Raw genomic sequence first — 24,208 nt, 5'->3', positions numbered from 1 at the left:
TGTCCAAGTGATAGGGAAAAGACTTATTTCTCCAATATGGTGAATTCATATAGTCCAACCAAGAAGAGGAGGACCATTGGCTAGTCCTGTTGTCAGTGGCAGAGCCCTAGAAACAAGCTCAGCATCTGGGGAGGTTAGATACTTGTGATATTTCTCAGCCAAGGAAATCTGGAAGTTCCTGGGGTGTGGTTAACTGCACTTAAGAGATTGTAGCTGGCATTGTTGTGCCAGTTTGTCTCAGCTCAGGCTCTGGTATGGTGTATTATGGGATCCAGGATCTAGGTGCACCAGCTACTATCTTCAGAAACCATAGAGGCCAACCAGGTGTTAGACCAACTCCTTCTTTGTGAGTCAAGGATCAGAAGTTTGTCACTGACCAAGGAAAGGATGTTACATCTTTCTTGGGTCTGGGCACTTTACAAGTTCTATAGCACTTTGTACTTTAAGTAGAGCTATGGCCCATCTATAGTGGAAGAGGTATGACATTAGGGAGGCAATGAATATAGAAATGACCTCTTGGGTGAAGTGCTGGACTGGTATGTTATCCACATAATGCCATCACTTCCAATTTGGGGGCCAGTTAAATGGTTCCTAGTCCTGTTGACACAACCCATTGGCTATTAAAGGAACCCATCAGGAGTGGCGTAAAGTTGTACTGGGTGCCTTCAAAAATGAAAGTGGGGGGCAGCTGGGTGGCTCAGTGGATTGAGAGCCAGGCCTAGAGAGGGGAGGTCCTAGGTTCAAATCTGGCCTCAGATACTTCCTAGCTGTGTGACCCTGGGCAAGTCACTTGACCCCCATTGCCTAGCCCTTACCACTCTTCTGTGTAAGCCCATACCACAATACTATGTATTGATTCCAAGGCAGAAGGTAAGGGTTGTTTGTTTTTTTAGTGAAAGTAAACTGAGGCTGACTGGCTTCATTGGTAACATCTAGAACAGGTGCTTTAATGAAGGGAACTACAGAGTTTAGTAGGTAGTAGTCCATAGAGAGTTGGCACTCTGGACCACAAGCTTTGAGAATAGACCAAACAGAATAATTATGTGTATACGAACACACTGAAATCTATGAGGGTCTTAATGACTAGGTACAGACCCTCAGTCCCTTGTCATGGGTGGTATTGGGATATAGGGGTACTGTAGACCATCTACTCAAGTGGGACACAAAAATAACTTGAAGTACCCATCTTTTATTTGTAAAGTGCTTTAAAGTTTTATTTTGTGGAAGCATAAGGACAAGTTATAGCACTACGGGGAAAGACTCTTACCCCAATGTGACCCAAAACGCCAAGATATAGCCTTGGTACATATAGTTGTGAAAAGACAAAGAGGGTATAGCTGTAATAATGATAAAATCTGCTTAGTGACAAGACAGAGTTTGTCCAGCATCTAAGAGCCTATTCTCCAGGTTGGTCCAGCATCAGAAAGGAAGACAGTCAGTTTTGTTTGGTGATTGAAAGTCTATTCATGAATTAACTGGAGGAATTCCATGTGAACTGGAATGACCTGCAGGAAGTGATGGAGAGTGAGAGGAGCAGAACCAGGAGAACAGTGTACACAGAGACTGATGCACTGTGGTACAATCGAATGTGATGGACTCCATTAGTGGCAATGAAGTGATCCTGAACAACTTGAAGGAATCTATGAGAAAAATCATTATCCACATTCAGAGGAAACACAGTGGGAGTAAAAACACCAAAGAAAAACAACTGCTTGACTACATGGGTTGAGGCGATATGGTTGGGGATGTAGACTCTAAATAAACATCCTAGTGTAAACAACAACAACATGGAAATGGGTTCGGATCAAGGACACATGTAATACCAAGTGGAATTGTGCATTGGCTGTGGGAAGGGTGGGTGGAGGGAAATAATATGATTATTGTAACCAAGGAATGATGTTCTAAATGGACTAAATAAAATTTTCAAACAAAAAAAATAAAGAAAGTCTATTCATGACAGAGCTATGTTGTCTGGGATGTGGTTCCTGCAGGTGTTTTCCATTACCCAGAGCTAACATGGTTGATCTGAGTAGACCCAGATTCTGGTCTGCGGTTTTGACAGTAACAGATCTACAGCAGTGGAGTTCACCCTGAGTTTATGCACACAAAGGATTATTGTTGTACCAAGTTCACAGCACATCTCGATTAAGTAGGACACTCAGCAGCTCGATTCGGGCTTGGAGCTGCTAGGTTGGGGCCTAGAAAACATGAGAATTATGAAAAATGAGAGGCATTAACAGGAGGTTAATTTTGGGGTTCTGACAGAACCTGCAGAGCAATGGACAAATCTAGTGGATCCCTAAAGATCTTCTCCATGACTCGGGAAAAGCTCTTAAGTTTATTCCAAACAAAAAATTGGTAGGTGAGGACATCCATACCAGTTATGGGGAAGGGGACAATAACACATGATGCACCAGGAACATGCCCCACTTCCACTTGCAAATCTAACTGAGTGGTGACCCTTGGGGCCTTTCAATGTTGCAGCCCATTCTTAATGATGTTGAGAGTTTGGGGGAATTATGGTACCCTGGGAACTATTATCTCATAAGGCAATAAATCTCTGTATGTTGTGGGGGTTCCAATGAACTTCCAGGGGTACAAATGAGCTACTATCCCCTGGAGGCCCTGATGTCAGGGGATCTCCTAACCTCTATTGGAAGCACAGGGGCTGCCAATATCATAGGTTGGGGGCAGTAGTATTCCATTCCCCACAGCCTCCCCTGTGAGAGGAATCCTCCTCTCACAACTTGTGGGAGGAAACTAGAAAGCTTACCTGAGATGAGCCAGTTGTACATGCCTTTCTTTTGTAGATGCCACTAAAGCTGGGTCTACTCATCTTATTTCTCTGGGGGACTCCTACCCAGACCCTGACGGGGTTGGGCATCATCATAGCAGTCTGGGGTATTCTGTGCCTGGTCTTATCTCTTGCTGGAACAGTCACAGTTGCCACAAGGGGGCTAAGGATTTGGGGAAGTCAAGACCTTGGACACCATATCTCTTTCATTCTCAATGACCTCTAGGCAGTCCAGTAAGGATTGGATGATATTAGTCTGGATCATCATAGTGATAAGGACTGAACAGTTTTTTTGGGGGGGGGAGGGTGGTAGAGGAAAATTTTCTTGGTATCATCATTTAGAATGGCTTCCTCAGGGCTGTGCCAATGATCTTCCAGTTGGGATTGGCTAGTTTCATGGTAGATCCACAACATCATTTCTATTCCCCCCAAAAGGTTGTACCCTTTGTTAAGGGTGGCCCAAGAGGGTTGAGAATGGGCAGTGATGGAAAAGATGTTGGAGTATACCAAGCACAATGCACAGAAAACCCACTACAGAAGGGAGAGTATTGAAATATGTGGGTTAAATAAGGGTTCAAAACTATAAATATGTAACAAAATAACAGGTTTATTAAACTAAAGGGAGAAAGGAAAGGGGTTCAGGGAATAACTAACTTTAACCACAAATCAGAGATAAAACCCTTATAACTTCCTATAACTATTCTAAACTAACTCATTAAATTATTAATTAAGATTAGGGAGGGTATGGTAGGAGCAAGAACAAGGCCAAAGTAGATCTCACCCAACTTGAGTCCTTCTTTGAGTCAATCAGAAGTCTCAGTAAGAAGTCACCAGCAGCTCTGTTGAACGTCCACTCCTCAGCAGCAGCAGAGATAGGCAGAATTTCAAGGAAGGCCCACAGGAGAGGGAATCACTGGTTCTCTGGGTCCACCCCAGAATAATCAGACTGAAAACCCTCTGGGCTCTGTCTTGACTGTTAGGGAAAAACAACAGTCTTTCTTCCCCAATGTTCCAGAATCCTCCTTGCTCTCCAGGACTTCCTGGTTTGCCTTGTATGACTTCCTGGTTTGTTCCTGATAAAATCCATTACAACAGTATGAAGTTTCTTCCATGGGTGCTGGGAAGATATGGGTGAGAAACTCTAGGGGTTTTACCTGAGCATCTTGACAAATGGTGGCTACCTCCTGGAATTTCCCAGGGCCAAATTGGAGTCCTCCATTGAGAAACAAATGGTGCATCCATTAGGTAGCCTTTTCTCCCAGCTATCATGGGTCCTTCAGCATGACCTGAAGTTCTGACTAATTGTGGTATATGATGGTGATGGAATATTATTGTGCTATAAGGAATGATGAATAGGATGATTTCAGAAAGAGCTGAAAAGACTTTCATGAACTGATGCAGAGTAAAATAAGCAGAGCCAGGAGAACATTGCACACAGTAACAGCAATAATGTGAAATGATCAACTATAATAGGCTTAGCTACTCTCAGCAATACAATGATCCAGGACAATTCTGAGGGATTTAGGACAAAAACAAAACAAAACTAGAAAGAACTGTTGGAGTAGGAATGCAGATGAAAACATATGATTTTTCACTTGTTTATTTGGGTTTTTGTTTTGGGGTTTTGGCTTTATAAGATTACTCACAAAAATGAGCAATATAGAAATATGTTTTATGTGATAATACATGTATAACCCAGCGAGAATTGCTTGACAGGTCTGGGAGTGGGGAGGCAAGGAGGAAAGTAGATAATTTGGATCCTATAGGAAAATTTAGGTGGAAATTTGTTATTACATGTAGTTGGCAAAAAAAAAAAAAGTAACTTGGGGCTGGAGTCCAGGTGTAGCCTCAAGGAAATAGTCTTGGGTCTTGGGATTTATGTGTGTCCTGGGATAATGATAGAAATCATCAAAATTACATGGTCATATTAACAAGGAAATAGGTATGTTGCCAAGCCATCTTCCTCTCTGGGGATAGTCATGACCCATTCTGGCTGCAAGTGGCCAAACTAGCTGTAAAAGGCTGCTTTCCAGTAGGGCTAGGATTACTGGAGGACTAGGTACAAACATGCCAAGAAAATTTCTCCTGCAAAATCAGATGAATTTACAGGAGGTGGGAAGAGAGTGCAGGTGGGTGCCAGTACAAATAATCTTAACAAAGGTCAAGAGGTACAAGGTTCCTAATAACTTGATATCACAGTATGGGCATTAATCTTCCAGAGAATATTTTAGAATACAAAGATCATTGTTTCCAAAGGCACTGTAGGTAGACACTAAGAGCAGGGCTTTTCAAAGTCAGGAATTAGGGCCTTCTGATAATTTTACACAATTATTACTCTCTTTCAGCCCCAACCATAAGCACCTACTGGGTACTGGTAGGCACTGGGAATAGAAAGCTATTTTAAAAACTAGTCTCTTTCCTCAATTAGTTTATATTTGACTGGAGGGATACAAGTTGTAAAAAGATAAGTATATGTATCATGAGATCAGTGATCATTTGAGAAAGGAGAGAAAACTAAAAACTAGGGGGAATCTATTAATGCTCCCTCTAGCACATGGACTGAACCTTGAAGAAAGGTAGAGATTCAAAGTTGAAAGAATGAGAGATAAGGAAATGGGAGATACAAAAATTAAGTGGAAGGGCAGCTAGGTGGCTCAGTGGATAGAGCTCCAGGCCTAGAGTCAGGGAGTTTGGGACCAAATCTGACTGGGACATTTCCTAGCAATTCACTCAATCCCAATTGCCTAGCCTTCTCCACTCTTTTGCCTTGGAAGAAAGTAAAGACTTTAAAATAAGAAAAAAGAAAAACAAGTTGGCCAAATTGGCAGGATAATAGACTATATCTCCCTTTCAGAAATTATTTAGAAAGAAGTGTGAGCAAAAAAATATATCTGAGTCAGAAGTGGTGGGACACACTTGTAATCCTTGCTGCCATAGTGGTTGAAACTGATAGATTACTTGAGTTTAGGAGTTCTGAGCTTCAATAAATCTATAGCCAGTTGTGTGTCCACGTTAAGTTGAGAACCAATAGGGTGAATCACTGGAGGAAGATATACTCAGGAGGATGCTTAAGGAGGGGAGACCAGCCCAGCCTGGAAATAGAGCAAATTAACACTTCCGTGCCTATCAGCAATGGGATTAGGCTCCCATTTTTGTAGGGATATGGTGACCTAATCTCAGAAACAGAAACAAAAATACCTCCCCCCAAAATGTGTATGTGTGTGCCATTTTGAGAGATTATATATGTATTTTGTAATATATATTATGTCTATACATATACAATTTCTGAAAATGGTATCTAGTTAGCATTTTGATACTGCATATATTAATTATATTCTTGGGGTAGTTTAAGTGGAAACTTTCTACATCACTGTCATTTGGAGTGTTTCCTGTGTCTATCTGACTATGTTGCTTTTTCTATGCTTTTATAAATTCCCATTTTGTAAACTTTCAAAGATTTTCCTGCTCTCCTCAATTCAAAATTTGACTTCATCCTTAAGAAAAGTTTCTAGTAAGTTATTGATTTGTCCTCCTGTGTAGGCAAAACCAGGACACGTGTGTGTGTGCACACACACACGCGCACACACATACACACACATGCGTGCGCGCGCACACACACTCCGAGGTTTAGAAAAGGGCAACTTTCTAAAGGTTGGGTTGGCAATACTTATCTATATATCCATTCATTTAACCAATACATGTTAAATGTCTTGTTACTAGAGACAAGACAAAGATAAATAAGACCTACTGCTTCAACAAGTTTACAATGGAGTAGAGAAGATAATTAAAGTTGAAGACAGAGCCTAATGAGCACAGGTAGACACCAAGGACATAGCTTTATGAGGTTAGGAGTCAGGTCCTTCTAATCAATTTAGATCACATAAATATTACTCTCAGCCCCAAACATAAGCATCTATGATGTTCTGGGTACTTGTACAAAATACTATGTTCCCTTCTTCTTTAAATTTCCCAAGTGTGAAGATAGGATTAACTCTCCCCTCCCACTTTTAGATTTAATCACCAGAAACATATACACCCCACTTATCCTTAAGTATGGGGAGGTCTGTGACCCACGTGTGCTAGAGTAGGTGACAAATCAAAAATGATTGACGGCCCCCTGGGCAGTCCTAAGCAAAGCTAATACTGCAATTGGTCCATATAAAGTGGAAGCAAGGCACAGGAAGTGATGAAAGGAATGGTCTTTAAAAGTGGGGAAAACTTCCTGTGGAGAGTTCTTTGGTCTTTGAAGTTGGCCTTGAAGGAGCTCCAGCTAGGGATCTCAGACTGCTATTGGATCTTCTTCTAGGACTACCACAAGGGTGAGTGAAAAGGCTGGTTCCTTTTCCTGGATTTTCTGGAGGTACTAACCTCTGTAGAGGTCCCTCGTCTTAGAGGAGACCTCATGGCTAGAACCCTTGTTTAATTTATCTCTGGGCTCCCCTTTGCTGGGGTCTCTGGAGCCCTGCCTGGTTTGGACCAGGCTGAAGTAATTATCTACTCTCTCTCTCATTTCCCTTACTTCCACTCTTTCTTCTTTTGTAAATAAACTACCATAAAAAGTCATCCTGATTTGAGTAATATATTTCCGGTGACCACATTTTTATACATTTACTCCAACCTTTAATTTTTAACCCTTACACAAGGACATGTTGGATCTCTCCATTGACGTATTATAAACTTTCTCATCTATAAAGAAATTCAGACTGTGTTCTTCAAGGTCCCTTTCAGCTCAAAGATCCCATTACTCTTTTTCCTGCCTTCTTTCATTGAAAATTCATGCAGTCTGCCCCAAAACCCATTTAAGGTAGAGAGCTGGACAAAAAAAAAGATTCAGGGGGCAGCTGGGTGGCCCAAGCTCAGCCTGAGAGCCAGGCCTAGAAACAGGAGGTCCTAGGTTCAAATCTGACCTCAGACACTTCCTAGATGTGTGACCCTGCACAAGTCACTTAATTCACATTGCCTAGCCCTTACTGCTCTTTTGCCTAAGAACCAATACACAGAATTGATTCTAAGATGGAAGGTAAGGGTTTAAAAAAAAAAAAGAAGATTCAAAGGTGGCTCATAAGACTTCAACTTTTTAAAAATCTTTTTTATTGGAGTCTTTTGGTTTTCATTCACTTTTATTTCAGAATGTCTCTCTTCCCCAAACCCTGCACAGAGTGACCTATCCTTTGTAACTGTTAAAATTAAATTAGTTTCTCTACTAAAAGTATTATATTTTATGAGGTTTATTAAAGATTATTAGAATTAAGAATGAAAGAAAATACAAAATAAGAAAGCACATGTCTAGGAGGGCTGAAAAGCCCATTCACAGCCACTTACTCTACATCTTGAGAGATGTGTGTGTTTCAAAGCGGAAGCAGAGAGACCCGAAGTAGGCAGAGAATCGGTTTAAATACAAATTGTGTTCTCAGCCCAGGTGAGGTATCTCTGGTGAGATTTTAGGGCATTCTGGGAACTGCCAAGGACTTCTGGGGATTGAAGTATGGGATTCAAATCTCCATTTTTACATAACAAAGTATAAAAAGAAAAGGCAGTTTAGAAAAATTAATCAACATATCCTAAGTCTGATGGTACATGAAATGTTCAGTACCAATAGTTGTACATCTCTGCAAAGAAGGAAAGGAAGCATCACATTTTCTCATATCTTCTTTTGGGGCTGAGCTTGGTCATTAAAACTACTAAGTGTTCAGTTTGGTTTTTATCCATTTATATGGTTATGTTCCTTGTATCTATTGTTTTCCTGGTTCTTATTACTTCACTTTTCATCAGTTCGTATAGTTGTCTCATGATTCTCTCTATTATTCAAAATCATTATTCTTTATGGTACAATAAGATTCCATTGCATTCACATACCACAATTTGTTTGCCATCCCCCAAAAGAGAGGTATCCATTTCATTTTCAGTTCTTTGAGTGCTAGTATAACTATTTCAGTGTCTATAAGGGACTTTCTTTTTTTTTTTTTGCATCTTTGTGCCATATGTCTCATCATGGGATCTCTGAATCAAAGAGTACGTATATTTTGATCACTTTCTTGGCCTAGTTCCAAATTGCTTTGAAAAATGGTTGGACTATTCACAACTCCAACAACAGTGTATTAATGTGCTTGTCTTTCCCATTGTCACTTATATGGAATATTCTCATATTTTGGTATGATTTCAGTTCTTCAGATGATAGAGTTCGGAGCTTTGAGCCTTTATTCTGATGCTTTTGCTAAATATGCTTTTCTTCATGTTTTTTTTGACAACACTCAAAATAGTTTTCCTTTCCATGAGAGAAGTAGAATGTAAGCTTCTTGAGAACAAGGACTTTTTACTTCTATCTTTGTATCCTCAGCCCCTAAGACCATGCCATGAACATAGGAGGTGTATACTAAATGCTTGTCCAGTTGAAATGAATTGATTCATTTCCTTTTAAGGATCATAGCACCCAAAATAGTAGGTGGCCTTCCAAGGGTCACTCATATTAGCATTCAGCCCTGGATGAGTAAAAATGAAAGTAATAATATTTGAACTAGTAGTCACACAGCAGTGACATTATGAGGATCAAATGAGATCAAAGCAACGCAATCCCTTTCTAGTCCTAAAGTGCTATAGAAGTGTGTTGTTTTTATGCCTTCCTAGGCATTTGATTCCTGCCAAATCAAAGCATGTGCTAGGACTCTATAGACAGCTTTATAATATAGATTTAACTGTGGTTGCAGTTTACAAAGAAAATCAGATGGCTAGCTTAAAGGGTGTGATGAGGGGGAAACTATTTTTTTCCTGTTGGAGGACCATCTACTGCAAAAAGGGAAATACTTTAGTTCTTTTGATTAAAAAAAAAGAACACTGTGGCTAAGGTTGAAGTATAGGGACTGGCCTATTCTGGGTTATGGTCAGCTCACTTCTGTGCATGTTGTTGTTATTATTATTATTCCAAGGAAAACTATGGAATTTTTGCATTTCAGATGAGAATTCAGCTGCAGGACTATAAGAGAATCAGTGCTATGCTGAATGGGTTGGCCAACTTTCCAAGGAAGGTTGTTCAGTTTTTTCTTTGGGGAGATATAATCTTTAGTGGGTAGCCCTAGGTACTTCCTGAGGTTTTATTTGAAAACTATTGTTGGTCAGTTGTTTCTGACCCCATTTGGGGTTTTTAGCAGAGATACTGACTGGAGTGATTTTCTATTTCCTTCTCCAGCTCATTTTACAGATGAGGAAACTAAGGCAATCAGGGTTAAATGACTTGCCTAGGATCTCAGAACTAGTAAATATCCAAGGCTAGATTTAAAATCCAGAAAATATATATTTCTGACTCCAGGTTTGGCACTCTATCCACTGTGCCACCTAACTACCTAGGATCCAAGGCTCAGGATACCCGGATTCTAATCCTGAATCTGTCATCACCTAGTTTTGTGCCCATGGACAACTCATTTCATTTTATTTCCCCTTGTTTCAGTTTCCTCACTCACAACATGGAGAAAAGAATGTTTGTTAAATCAAATTTGCTTAGTTGCTTCTGGATAACATGTATGGACTGATTACCTTCTGTGTGCCAGATAATGTGAACACTAAAACAATCATAAAATGTAGTCCTTGAAGTCCAGAAGAGAGTTCCCATGAGTGCTCCACAGAGAAAGAAAAGAACTTCCAGGTAACCAAGAGCTATGGATTATTCATTGCCCACATGTGGTCTTCAAATTTGAGCCTACTCTCCCCAGAGACCTTCGGCGTAGGAGGAAAAGTGCCCACCAATTCCTCCCAACACCCAGTGGGGATCCTTTGTATAACTTCTGCCCTTGGTATACTTTCTCAGTAAATACCTATTTCTCAAAGTTAATTAAGTCTGGCTGACTAATTATACATCACTGGATATTAGGAATGCTACATACTCCAGTCCCTTAGAGTTATCCTTAGAATCCTAAAGAAAGCCTGCTGGAGGAGGGAGAGAAGGAGAGGGAGAGGAAGAAGGAGAGAGAGAAAGTTTATCTTAATCTCAAACAAATTACAACTAAGGCATAGGTAGATTTGCAGATCAGACCACATGGCCATGAGCAAGACATCCCAACCATTTGGTGACCTCTAATACGAATCACAAATTCAGTTCTTTCAAAGTTGAAAGTGAAATAAGCTAAGAGAAACATAGACAGCAAGCATCAGAAACCCGAAGGCAGTACTCATGATGACTGGAACTGAGTCATTGCTGCTATGGACACCTTAAGCACAATCATAGAGTGAGTTAAATTTGCCATTGGCAGCCTCCTACCTCCATTTCCACACTTTTCCCCATTTCTTGGAATGTCCTGCCTCTTGTTGTCCATGTATCCAGTATACAGGTCTACTGTGGCATCATGCTCAGTACTGTCTCTCCTGAAGCGAGTGACCTGTGTTCTCCTTTCCACTATGATCAGTCAAAGGAAATAAAAACGGACACAGTACAAGCTGAGATTGCTAGCCAAAGAGATATACAAGAAAACTGACATCAGAGTTAGATGGGATTACTGGGAAAATGCTCCCTAGATGTCATAGGACTGGAAGACATCTTAGAACAGTTAGAGGGCAGCAAGGTAGCACAGTGGATAGAGCACCAGGCCTGGAGCCTGGAGGATCTGTGTTCAAATCTAGCCTCAGGCATTTCCTAGCTATGTGACCCTTGGCAAGTCATTTAACGCCTATTACCTAGCCCTTGCCACTCTTCTGTCTTAGAACTGATATTCAGACAGAAGGTAAGAGGTTAAAAAACAACTGAACATCAACCCCCTTCATTTTAGAGATGAGAAAGAGCCCCAGAGAAGTGTAAGTAATTTACCCAAAGTAGTACCAGAACCTAGATTTGCAGCCAAGTCTTCTGACTTCAAGTTCAGCATTCCATTCACTATACTGTATAATTTTGAGAATTTAAATTTAAATTTAAAGGAATTGAGAGATATGAGTTGGTAAAGATGGAGAAGGGCATTTCAATTAGGGGGAAAGATGTGCTAATATATTATTGTGGAAACAAGCAATTGGGGGTAAGATCTGATAAGAGTGGAGGAAACTAGATTTCATTCAAATAAATATTGCCAAAATGAGAAGAACATTTAGAAGAGGCCCTAAAAGAATGGCTCAAAGAGATGAAATTTAATAATGAGGAATCTTTGTAAGTTCTTAAACAGGGAAATGACAACATGGAACTGCTATTTGTCCAGTGAAATAATGGGCAGTGAAGTCTTATCCTTGGAGTCTTAGGACCTAAGTTTAAATCCCAGCTCTGCTGCTAAGTCATCTTTGGCAAGTCACTTAACCCTTTTGATCTCGGTTTCCTCATTTGTAAAATAAAGAGTTGGAATAAAAGACCTCTAAGGTCCTTTCCAACTCCTGTTCTATTATGATCTATGTCTGTTATGACTTAAGGAGATTTAGCAACCAAGTGACTAGGAAGGGACAAGAGATTGGAAAAAGGGAGATTGACCCTGGACTGCATTGTCATTGCTAGGTGAGTAGTGATAAAGATCTGGACCAGAGAACTGAATGAAAAAAAAAAAGGAAGCAACAAGGCCAAGACATATTTTGGAGAAGGGGGATAAGTGTTTATTAAGTGCTTGCTATGTGCCAGACACTTTGCTAACCCTGGGAGGCAGATGCTATTATTATCACCATTTTATATTTGAGGATACTGAGGCAGGCAGAGGGTTAAGTGACTTGCCAAGCTAGTAAGTGTCGGAGGTTGGATTTGAACTCAAGTCTCCTAATTCTAAGCCCAGCCCTCTTACTACTATACCACTCAGTTAAAGAGTTGGTAATTAATTATGTGGGGAGAAAAAGAGAGGCAGTAGTAAGTAGGGGCCTCCAGCTTGTAACCCAAGGAGAAAAGTTTGGTTATTGATATTTGAGCTATGACTCAGAGGACCCCAGGCTTTGGGAACAGGATATTTAAAGTCACAGGAAGCACTGTCTGGCAGTTCTCTTCCCTTCAGCAGCCACATCCTTAGAGTTCCAATCCAACACTTGTCCTAGGCACAAAATTGCTAGTCACATTGCTGATTGGCAATAATCCAGAAATTGGAAAGAGATACCTCTCTAAGGCAGAAGTCAAGGAAATCATTTTTTTCCCCTAAAACCTTACCTTCTAGGATTTGGCAATAGGGGTTAAGGGACTTACCCAGGGTCACACAACTAAGGAAATAAAATTTTAACATAGACTTCTCAAAGCAGTAAATAGAGCCCTATGCCAGGAGTCAGGCAATCTCATCTTCCTGCATTCAAATCTGGCCTCACCCTGGGCAATTCATTTAACCCTGTTTGCCTCACTGGAGAAGGACCTGGCAAACTACTGCAATATCTTTGCTTATAAAATTCCAGATGGGGTCATAAAGAGTTGGACATGACTAAAAGGACTGAATACCCCAGTTTCTAAGACTTAAAAAAAATATATAAATATTTAAAAATATAAATAACTAGCTATGATGGGCACAAAGGGAGAATGACATTTAAAGGGAAATGGAATTTTCTTCTCAAGGCCGATATAAATTTCAATTCTGCCAATTTAGCTTCTTGGCCCAGAATTTTCCTTCTCTTCTGCAGAGGTCATTTTTCCTTTGTCACAAGATCCAAAGTAAGGTTTTGTTATTCACACCCATATAATGTAGTTGTCCCAAAACTGTCTCAATTTTCCTTTAAATGGTAATTAAATATTCTTTCAGTCACATTCATATTTAACTCCAAAAGTGCCCAAAGACAAAGCATGCATGACCTTTAAAATTTGATGAGACCTCTGAGTGGAGATAACCACAGATTGGCAAATTAAACTTTATAGGTCAAGAACAAAGAAGTCAGAGAAAACTATATAGAGAGGAAGGTGCTGGATGTAAAAACAAAGAATGTTGGGTCTAGAGACTAAATGGAGATTGGGCTTCATATTTAGGCAGTCTGTTTACCCTGTATCTTTCATTTGCTTCTTTATGTACATACCATCACCCCCATTAGAATGTAAACTCCTTGAGGACAGGAGAGTGTTTTTGCTTTTTTATTTGTAGCTTCAGTGCTTAGCACAGTGCCTGACAGATACATGGTAAGTGCTTAGTAAATACTTGTGGATTGATTGATTCCACCACATTCTGAAGGCCATCATTTCCTTGTGAATCTGAGAGGAAAGATCTGCATTCACTGCCATTTTAACTAATTGAAGGTTATTTTCAGCCAGTCTACCTTTGAAAAGAAGAATATTATAGGTTGATTAGTTTTAATCTCTGAAAATGTGACTGGGACCCTCACAGATTCTTGGAGGATTCTTGGACAATAATTGTTTGTCTTGTGATAGGCCAAATATTTTAAAGCATTAAATAAAATTATTTTTACTATGAATTTAATAATCATCTGCTCTTTCTGCAGTCAGAGGATTCCATCTTAACACCAATGTGACCTTGGTCAAGTCACCTTCCCTAGCCTCATTTTCCTCAACTATAAAATGAAGAAATTGGACTAAATGGCCTCTGAGTCTCTTCTACGTCTAAAACTATAATCAGTGACCAATAAACAGATGCTTTATTTTACAAAGAACAAAAAAAGAGTATTGGGAACTTCTGTTAATGTATAGTTTTTAAAAAATGTATATTAACAATGATGGGGGGGGAAGGACCTATTTATATAAAAGTATCTATAACAGCTTTTGTGACTTTTTTGTGTGTGAAATTGAGGGCTGTCCATTAATTAGGGAATTACCAAACAAGCGGTGATATATAACTGTAATAGAATATTATTATTTCATAAGAAATGATGAACAAGAAAATCAGAAAAACAAAACACTGGAAAGAAGTGATGCAAAGTGAAGTGAGCAGAACCAGGAAAATACTGTACATAATAACAATGATAATGTATGATGACTGACTATGAATGACAACTATTATTAGCAATGCAAAGATCTAGGACAACTCCAAGAGATTCACAATGAAAAAGGCTATGCACCACCATAGCAGGAATGGATGGAATCTATGGAAAATTAATATTGAATTGTAATAATTTTTATTTAAAATCTTTCTTAAACCTTCTGTTTTGAAAGTCAATCAGCTTCCAAGCTAAAGTAATTTACTTCCAGGCCTCAAGTCATCTCACCAACCTAGTTGTTGTTCTGTAAACAAGAATTCTCTTAGGTAATAAAAGTCAGAAAGTTCTAGCTGCCAGATACGACTACAGTGACCTAACCACATGGTTAGGAGGAAAGGGTGTGTTGGCATTCTTCTTCCTTTGAACAAAGACTCACCTCTTCCCATGATGAGGTATTGAGGGAGGAGAAGAGGTTTCTAAATCCACCTCCTTAGAGGCTATTTACCAATCAGAGATATCTTTGTCAAGAGGAGAGACTGAGTGCGAGGTTATAAGGGGTATATAAGAGATGCTTCGGTCCCACTTGCTCTCTTTGGCATCTATTCAGATTGTGGAGGGAGTCAACTGGCCAGTTTAGGTGGTCTTGAGTGGTCGATTACTATATTAACTTAAAATGAAGAAATACTGCCTCTCAAGAATTTCAATCATCACAAATCTGACTGCAGACGGAAGCAGTCCATTTTCCACTTTATTTCCTTCATGGCTTTTTCTCTAGTGTAAGCAACATGCATCTTCTTTCACAACACAATGAATATGGAAATATGTATTGCATGATAGTGCATGTACAACCTATATCATATTATACCTGTTGTCTCAGAGGGGGGAAAGGGTGAGAGAGGGAGAGAATATGGATTGCAAAATGTCAGAAAATGCTCATAAAAACTGCATCTGTGTGTAATCTGGAAAAAAATTAAAATAAAAAGATACAATGCATATTCTTAAAAAAAGAAATATATTCAGATTAATCACACAGGCTACCGTTAGCCTATTGAATTAACTTTCATGGGCAGATGTGGATTACACAATGATACCAGCAGTAATAACAGCAACAATAATAACAGTAGCTAACAGTTGTGTAGAAATGTGTATGTTTTGTTTCATATGGTTCTCCCAACAACCTTATGAAATAATTCAAGTTTCATTCCCATTTTACAAATGAGGAAATAGAATCTTTGAGATTTTATATAATTTGCCAAAGGTCACAAAGCTAGTAAGTGGTGCAGCTGAAATTCTAAATCTTCTGATTCCAGCTCCTAAATTCTTCCCATAGTGGCATCTGCTCCCTTACCGAGCTATATTCAGCCCTTGTATAGTAGAAAGAATGCTAGTCTGATGTCAGGGGAGCTAGGATGGAATCTTAACATTGTTGCTTAACTCTGTGAACTTGGGCAAGTTATTTCCCATCTCTGAGCCTCAGTTTTCTCATCTGTATAAAGGGGGGGGGGTATAACAAGGAACCATGACCTTGCTTTTTAAAAAATCCTTTGATAACTGGTTTTTACCAGAGTTGTTCTACTCTACAATCTTGTGTGGTTCATTTCACACATTTAAAAAAATATGATCCTGAGAAATGATCTACAGGCTTTGTCAGGCTGCCAAAGGGGTACCCCCATGCAAGAAAGGTCAAAAATCTCCAGGGGCTAGATGATCTCCAGATTTTCTTCCTTTGTAATTTCCTACTAAAATTGTGACATAACAGAAACCATCTCTGTGTTTGTCAGCCCACAATAGCTTTGCTTTGAGGAGGGCAGCCATATAAAATGTGATGGATGTGAAATCCTGTAGAGAGTACCAGACCAAAACCAAAACCCAAGCCAACTTCAAGGTTTAATCAGATCAGTTTAATGATCAGTTTGGTTCTGTAAAAGACAGTGTCATTCATCTTTGTATCTGAACCAACTTTCTGCAGAAAATTGTTGCTAAAGCTGCTAGCAATACTCAGATAATTTAGCTTAAGCATTGTGTCCAGATTAAGGCAAGTACACAGCTCCAGCTAGAGAGCAGATGGGAAAGTTGAAGGCATTTCTCTCTTTTTGTGATTGGTGGAAAAGAGAGACAAATTGCCAGGAAGACTAACAATTAATGGGCAAATGATGACAGAATTCTAGCCAAGTTCTTGGGTTAAAAAATGTGGATCATGGGGGCAGCTCACTGGACTGAGAGGCAGGTCTAGAAACAGGAGGCCCTGACTTCTAATTTGACCTCAGACACTACCTAGCTGTGTGATCCTGGGCTTCATCCCCATTTTACAAATGAGGAAAGTCACTTATTCCCAATTGCCTAACCTTACCATTCTTCTGCCTTGGAACCAATATACAGTATTGATTCTAAGACAGAAGGTAAGGATCACTTTTTAAAAAGTGGATTACATTTTCATTTTTGTGTGCCTGATTTTTAGCAAAAAATAAAAAATAAAAAAATCCTATATACCTGCAATTTCATTGATATACATCTGAAGAACACTTTAAATAAAATTTTACCCCAGAAGGGCATCTGCCAAAATTTTTGTCTCTTTTGGGGGGTTTTCTTTCATGCATATAATTATGCCTAATCCTTTTGTTTTAGGTGTTTTACCTTTCCCCTTTTATTCATTTTCTTGTGTGAACAGAAACATTTCACTAATTTTTTTAAAAGGGTGGCTTTGCATAAGTTATGTGACTTTGGGCAAGTCACTTTTGTCTTCTCTTAGTCTTAGTTTCCTCATGTATAAAATGAATGAATCAGTTACTAGATGATCTTTATGGAGCCTTTCGGCTCTAATACCCCATTATCCATAATCATATGTAAAAGTTCTTATTTTTTTGTGACTTGGACTCTTTGGGAAGCCTGGTGAAACCCATGGATTTCTTCTCAGAATAATGTTTTTAAATACATCAAATTACAAAAGAAACCAGTTACATTGAAATATAACTTTTAAAACATGGAAATCCATGGTTCCAACTATGCGGGGTAAGTTTACACAGAAGACTAGCCATTTTTAATCTGTAGGGAAGCAAGTTCTCAATTCGGATTATATGCAGCATTGAATTCCCTGACTTAGTGGCTGCTTACAAATATTTCAATGAAAGTTATTAAAATCTAAGAAAACTTAATAATAGGAATTGCAGACAGCAGTACCAGGAGGTAATAGCTTTATCTCAAGAGATACGGGACTAATCAATTTGATAATTTCACTTTCTTGTAATCAGATGCATATGATATATAAGTTATGCCTTAGTTAGCCCTAAGACTTTTTTTTTTTTGCAAGTTAGACTATTCCTAGTCAAAGACTGACCATTTTAGGCTTTGGTTATTGCCTTCTTTAATAGACTTAAAAAAAAAAACAAAACCCTTGCCTTCCATCTTAGAATCAATACTGTGTATTGGTTGCAAGGCAGAACAGTAAGGGCTAGGCAATGGGGGTTAAGTGACTTGCCCAGAGGGACATGAATAGGCAATTTTCAGATAAAGAAATCAAAACTATTAATAAGCACATGAAAAAGTGTTCTAAATCTCTTATAATCAGAGAAATGCAAATCAAAACAACTCTGAGGTATCACCTCACACCAAGCAGATTGGCTAACATGACAGCAAAGGAAAGTAATGAATGCTGGAGGGGATGTGGCAAAGTTGGGACATTAATGCATTGCTGGTGGAGTTGTGAACTGATCCAACCATTCTGGAGGGCAATTTGGAACTATGCCCAAAGTGTGCTAAAAGACTGTCTGCCCTTTGATCCAGCCATAGCACTGCTGGGTTTGTACTCCAAAGAGATAATAAGAAAAAAGACTTGTACAAGAATATTCATAGCTGCGCTCTTTGTGGTGGCAAAAAATTGAAAAATGAGGGGATGCCCTTCAATTGGGAAATGGCTGAACATATTGTGGTATATGTTGGTGATGGAATACTATTGTGCTCAAAGGAATAATAAAGTGGAGGAATTCCATTGAGCCTGGAACAGAGCTAAAGGAGAAGAACCAGGAGAACATTGTACACAGGGACTGATACACTGTGGTACAATTGAATGTAATGGACTTCGCCATTAATGGCAATGCTGTGATCCTGAACAACTCAGAGGGATCTATGAGGAAGAACATTATCCACATTTAGAGGAAGAACTGTGGGAGTAGAAACACAGAAGAAAAACAACTGCTTGCTTACATGGTTCAATGGGGACATTATTAGAGAGGTAGACTCTAAATGATCACCCTAGTGCAAACATCAACAACATGGAAATAGGTCTTGATCAAGGACACTTGTAAAACCCAGTGGAATTGCAAGTTGGCTAGAGGAAAGGGTGTAGGAGGGGAGGGAAAGAATATGATTCCTGTAACCAAGGGAAAATGTTCTAAATTGACTAATTAAATAAAATTTTCAAAAAAGACACATTAATTGCTCATGGATAGGATAAGCTAACATAATAAAAATGACAATCCTACCCAAACTAATCTACTTATTCAGTGCCATACCTATCAAACTACTAAAAAACTTTTATAGAATTAGAAAAAATTATAACAAAGTTCATCTGGAAGAACAAAAGATCAAGAATATCAAGCGAAATAATGAAAAAAAAATGTGAAGGATGAGAACCTAGCAGTTCCAGATCTTAAACTGTATTATTTGGGGATTTTGGTTCTATATGAGTATACCCTTACAACAATGACCAATATGGAAGTAAATTTTGCATGATAATACATGTTTAATCCAGAATAAATTCTTTATCATCTCTGAAGGGGGCGGGGAGCAAGTGAGGAGACAGTTTATAATTTCAGAAAACATATGTTGAAAATTGTTTTATATTTAATTGAGAAAATAAAATATCTTCAAATAAAAAAAATGTTACTGCTAAAAAAAGAAGAAGAAGAAGAAAAAGACTTGCCCAGGATTGCATAACTAGGAAGTGTCTGAGGATAGATTTGAATCCAGAACTTTCTGTCTCTAGGCCTGGCTCTTTATACACTGAGCCACTTAGCTGGCCCCAGTAGTCTTAAGAATTCCATAAACCAAGTGATTAAAGGATATGAATAGGCAGTTTTCAGATGAAGATATCAAAGCTATCAGTAATCATATGAAAAAATGCTTTAAGTCCTTCCTGATTAGAGAAATTAAAACAACTCTGAGGTACCACTTCACAGTTGTCAAATTGGCCAATAGGACAGTAGAGGAAAATTATAAATGTTGGAGGGAATGGGGCAAAATTGGGATACTAATGTATTCTAGGTGGAGTTATGAACTGAACCAACCATTCTGGAGGGCAATTTGGAACTACGCCCAAAGGGCTATAAAATACATACCTTTTGATCCAGTAATACCACTACAAGGTCTGAATCCCAAAGAGATTTTTTAAAAAATGGGAAAGGACCTGTTGGTACAAAAATATTTATAGCTGCCCTTTTTGTGGTGACAAATTGGAAACTAAAAGGGATGTCCCTCAGTTGAGGAATAGCTGAACAAATTGTAGTATATGTTAGTGACAGAATACTACTGTGTTATAAGAATGATGAACAGGATGATTTCAGTAAGAACTGGAAGACCTACAAGGTAGTGAGAACAATGTATCAAGGAGTGAGAGTGATTTTTAGAACCTCAAGCACTCATCCTGCACAGGCAATATTGTTTATGAGTTCGAGTAGCCAGTTGGCAGGGATTGTATCTGTTTTGGTGGCACTGCTGATCACCTGGATGTAGCAGGAGTTTGTTGCCCAGAATGGCCACCTGGGGTGCTAGGAAGGTGTGGCTACTGACGGGGCACTGTCTGGACAATCCAAGAACCTTGGTTCAGATCCCACCTCTCAAGCTTACTTAGCCTCCCTGGGACTCAGTTTGAGGAAACTATTAAATGACCTCTAAGGCTTCTTCCTATGGCTTCCTAAGGCTCCTATGATCTTCCATGTAGCCTTCCCTGACTCCTGTAGCTGCTAATACCTTCTCCTTTTTCATTACTTTGCATTATACTCATATGCAGACATATTGTAACCTTATCTTAATAGAATATAAACTTCTGGAAAGCAGGAAAGCCTGTGCTTTTATCTTTGCATTCGTAGCACTTAACACTATGCCATGTGCTTAGTGAACTTAATAAATATTTATTTAATTGACGACTTAAAACGTGCACCAGAGGCTTTTTACAGGTCTTAATATAGCTTTAAATAATTAAATAATATTGAATTAAGTGTACTTTGTTTTGTGTTTTTATGTAGTATTAAGTATTTTTCAGATGGAGAAACTGAGTCAAACAGCAGTTCAGTGATTTGCTCTGGGTCACAAAACTATTAAGGGTTTGAGGTTGGATTTGAACTCAAGTTTTCCTTAATCCAAATTTATGGTTTATGACACCCTTAAAACTACTAAAAAGGTTTAATATATTATTGGTATTAAAGATTATTACTGGGTTAGCAGACTATATATATAAAAATATATAACATGATATATAACATGTACAGAATTATTAAGTTTCCTATATGACAAGCATGGTTTTTCTTAAATCTAACAGGACATTCTAGAAGAATGTATTCTGGAGGAAAATATATCCAACTTTATAATGGAAATCACTGGGGAAAAAAGTTGAGAAGTATCTCATCTTTTCAATGAATGATGCTCTTCAAATAGAGAAAAGGGTGATAACTACTTTCTAAGCAACCCTGTACCCCAAGGTGTACACTGAGGTCTTCTCTGGGACAGTGGACTCAATTGGATATCTCTTTGCCAGAGTTTTTGGTGAGAATACCCTGAATAATGAAAGGCAGTTAGATGGCTCAGTGGGTAGAGCGCTAGACCTGGAATCAGGAAGACTTCAGTTCAAATCTACTTTCACCCTGTCATGTGACCTTGGACATCACTTAATTTCTGCCTTAATCCATTGGAGAAGGAAACAGCAAGCTATTTCAGGAACTTTGCCAAGAAAACCCTATGAATAATATGGTCTATGAAGACAGGAAGTCAGGTATAACTGAACAACAACCCTGAATAATAATGTGATGCTGTAAAGTCTATTCATCTTAATTTGGCAGGCTCAATCTGTCTCCCCAAAATGGGAGACAAGGAAAGTGTACTCTTTGCTTCCCCCCAAAATGTTTTGACCATTTAATCCTAAATCCCAAAGGAAGTCCCTTGTCACCCTGTTCTAGATGATCTCCAACAGGCCCAGATTCACAAAGTAAGCTTTATAAGAGCAGGAATTGTTTATTTCATTGTTATATCCCATGCATTGGGTAGCACAGAGCCACATACACAGTCACTCAATAAATCATGATTGGATGAAGGAATAAATGTTTTATTTGGACATCCTATATAGAATTGCTGTTTCTTCACCTGCAATTATTAGTAATTGCTTTTCACTGATGGAAAAGTGTTCTTTTCCTTGGTAATAATAATAGATGTTTGGCTCAGATTCTTGTGTTTGTATCTAGAAGACTGAAATATAGCTGTAGTAGCATCAAATCAAATACTAGGAAATCTCTCCTGGGCTTCTCTGACTGCTAATGTGGTTTAAAATGATCTGTTAAGAGCACAGTGTTCCAGAATAATATTGATTGTTTTTCAGATAATGCAATTCAGAGTTAATAAACCAGCCAGTTCTTGTTCAGGAAAATATTTGCTTTGCTCAGTAATGTTAGATAGGAAATATATATATTTTTTAATAAATAAACATTCCCCCTATTGCATGAGACCAATTCTTTGGTTTGTTTTTAGTAAAGATCCTAATCCAGGTTGGACTATTGGTCTCTGAAGAACTTTCCAATTCTGTGATTCATAAATTCTCATTTCCCCAAGTGAAACAAGTAGAGTTCTATTTACTCAAAACTGCCTTTTGGCAAGTCCCTGAGAGCCTGACTTCTCTTTACAGCATTTATACTCCCCAACACCATACCCATAATCAATGTTCTCTCTAGTTTTACATAGTCATAAACAAGAATAATAGCTTTAACACTGATATAGAACTTTAAAGTTGACTAAGTGCTTTATGTATATTTTCTCACTTGATCCTTTCCCAAATCCTCTAAGGCAGGTATTATTTTATAGATTAGGAAACTGAGTCTTTTAAAAAAATTATTTATTTAAATTTTTTTTCTGTGGTAATATGATTCATGCTCTTTCCCTTCTCTCCTCCCACTGCCCTCCCATAGCCAACAAGCAGTTCCACTGGGTTTTACATTTGTCATTGATCAAGACCTATTTCCATATTATTAATATTTGCACAAGGGTGATCATTTAGAGTCTATATCCCCAATAATATCCCCATTGAACCATGTAAGCAAGCAGTTGTTTTTCTTCTGTGTTTCTACTCCCACAAGTCTTCCTCTGAATATGGATAGTGTTCTTCCTCATAGATCCCTCTGAGTTGTTCAGGATCACTGCATTGCCACTAATGGAGAAGTCCATTACATTTGATTGTACCGTACTGTATCAGTCTCTGTGTACAATGTTTTCCTGGTTCTGCTCCTCTCACTCTGCATCACTTCCTGGAGGTTGTTCCAGTCCCCATGGAATTCTCCACTTTATTATTCCTTTGAGCACAATAGTATTCCATCACCAACATATACCACAATATGTTCAGTCATTCCCCAATTGAAGGGCATCCCCTCATTTTCCAATTTTTTGCCACCACAAAGAGCCCAGCTATAAATATTTTTGTACAAGTCTTTTTAGGAAACTGAGTCTTAAGTAGGTCAAGTGTCCAGAGTCACAAGGCAAGTAAATATCTGAGCCAGGATTTGAACTTGAATCTTTGTCTTCCTGATTTCTCATCCAGAACTCTATCTACTACATTTCTTAATTGCCTCTTAAGAAACAATGACACTTGGGGCAGCTAGGTGGCTCAGTGGATTGAGAGCCTTTTCTAGAGAAGGGAGGTCCTAGGTTCAAATGTGATCTCAGACACTTCCTAGTTGTGTGACCCTAGGTAAAGTCATTTAACCGACATTGTCTAGACCTTACTATTTTTCTTCTTGGGAAGTAATGTACAGTATTGATTCTCATTTGGAAGCTAAGGGTTTTAAGAAGAAAGAAAGAAAGAAAGAAAGAAAGAAAGAAAGAAAGAAAGAAAGAAAGAAAGAAAGAAAGAAAGAAAGAAAGAAAGAAAGAAAGAAAGAAAGAAAGAAAGAAAGAAAGAAAGAAAGAAAGAAAGAAAGAAAGAAAGAAAGAAAGAAAGAAAGAAAGAAAGAAAGAAAGAAAGAAAGAAAGAAAGAAAGAAAGAAAAAGAAAGAAAATAGATACTACACAAAAGATAAACCACAACATTTTGTGTGAATGGTTTAGTCTTCTGACACTTTTTCATTATATGAATTCTGATGTCATATGCCACTTAAACAAATGGCAAAGAATGTCATTAATTATAGTAAGTGCTTGTATTTTCTTTTAGAATTTTAGTGAATTCAGCTAGTCTAAGGACTCTTAACCTGGAATTTGTAAATTTCTGTACCCAGCTCTGTGAGTATGATCATTCTTCCCACCTTGATAACCAGTTCAGATGAGAATGAAGTTCGAGTGTTACCAATATTTTCAATACCTCCTCGATGATATGAATTCCTTTTTATGTGTGTACTTTCCCCTGTACTTCTCCTGTACCTCTTCTCCCTGTGCATTTTTTCC

At 38.5% G+C, this 24,208-nt stretch overlaps 1 long non-coding RNA gene across 1 annotated transcript; it reads right to left on the bottom strand.

Moving 5' to 3' along the window:
- Window positions 1–1,088: 1,088 nt before the first annotated feature.
- LOC130454607 (uncharacterized) lies at window positions 1,089–4,095 on the bottom strand. The gene is made up of 3 exons (XR_008912335.1): window positions 3,576–4,095; window positions 2,006–2,198; window positions 1,089–1,640 (listed from the first exon to the last, which is right to left on the bottom strand). It is a non-coding gene; the product is annotated as an uncharacterized LOC130454607 (long non-coding RNA).
- Window positions 4,096–24,208: the final 20,113 nt, after the last annotated feature.

This window comes from Monodelphis domestica, chromosome 5, assembly GCF_027887165.1.
Source record: "Monodelphis domestica isolate mMonDom1 chromosome 5, mMonDom1.pri, whole genome shotgun sequence".
Taxonomy (NCBI): domain Eukaryota; kingdom Metazoa; phylum Chordata; class Mammalia; order Didelphimorphia; family Didelphidae; genus Monodelphis; species Monodelphis domestica.
Note: the sequence above shows the minus strand (reverse complement) of the source record. Positions and strands in the feature narration are given on the sequence as shown.